Raw genomic sequence first — 1,102 nt, forward strand, 5'->3', positions numbered from 1 at the left:
GGGGTCGCTGTGCACTACTCTGCCTTGCGCGGCTGGTGGCACCAACTTGTGGGCTGTGCGCGTGTTGTGTGTCGTCGTCTTTGTTTGCGCTGCTTGGCTCAGGGGCGCCTTTGTGGTCCTTTCTCTGCTGCCACCGCTGCTGCTGCTGCATGGTTCTGGCTGTTGTTGTCGTCGTCGTCATTGTTGTGTGTTTTGTATTTTGTTGTTTACTAGCGGTGCACGCTGCCTCAGGTGGGGGCGACGGCTGGCATGACTCTCTGAGCACGGCTGGATGCTTCTTTCTGATTCCTTGTTGGAGGTTGGGGGTCGGTTAGCAGGCGGAGGGTTTTCCTGATGGGTTAGCAGGCAGAGGGTTTTCTTGATCGGTTAGCAGGCGATGGGTTTTCCTCATGCTTGCGCTTCATTGCCGAAGCTCTATTCTCTTGCATTTTGAGTTCTCCTTTTATTTTCCCTTCTGGCTTGGCGGATAACGTGCATTTTGAACGCACAGACTTGATGTGTCTCCAGCCGTGTTTAGGAGTAGCTCATGACACGTAGTATAGAGGGTTTTTTTTTTCTTGGACATTTTTAGCATGTCGTTTTTTTGTTACAATTTTGAGGGTTTGAAGGATGAGACGTGTTCTGAAACTGAAATAATGTTGCAGGCATTGTCAATCTGGGTGTTTGTAATGAATGGATGTTTCAGTGAGACACTGAGGTCATAGGTTCTGATTGCGGTTTGACATGAGGAGGTTATCTCGTCGTCCTTCTTGCATGCTTCCAGCTTTCCCTGGATCTGTTTGTTCTAACTAACAAGGGAATGGCACACGCAGACAGAGCTTACTGCTGGGGCCTGAATGTTGTCAGTAGCCGAGATATACCAGCGTCTGTGTGTAGTGGTTAAGTACTTCTTTGTTGCTCGCTAAAGACTTGATTGAGTCCCAATTCCCTTGTGTGGGGAGAATTTTTAATGAGTATCTCAGTCGATCTGCTGGGATGTTGTATCCCTCTCAGCCTGGTTTTGCCATGACAGATAGGTTCAAAACCAAAACCAGCTTCTTAAATGACCTAAATTGTGTCTATCGGGGACGTAAAAACACCTACTTTTAAAAAGTAAACCCGC

At 47.9% G+C, this 1,102-nt stretch overlaps 1 protein-coding gene across 1 annotated transcript in view; it reads left to right on the forward strand.

The window, feature by feature from the left end:
• The window catches only part of LOC101858816 (carnitine O-palmitoyltransferase 1, liver isoform), a gene marked incomplete in the record, with an annotated part of 81,664 nt that overhangs the window by 48,387 nt on the left and 32,175 nt on the right, over positions 1 to 1,102 (forward strand).

This window comes from Aplysia californica, unplaced genomic scaffold (genome assembly GCF_000002075.1).
Source record: "Aplysia californica isolate F4 #8 unplaced genomic scaffold, AplCal3.0 scaffold00005, whole genome shotgun sequence".
Taxonomy (NCBI): Eukaryota; Metazoa; Mollusca; class Gastropoda; order Aplysiida; family Aplysiidae; genus Aplysia; species Aplysia californica.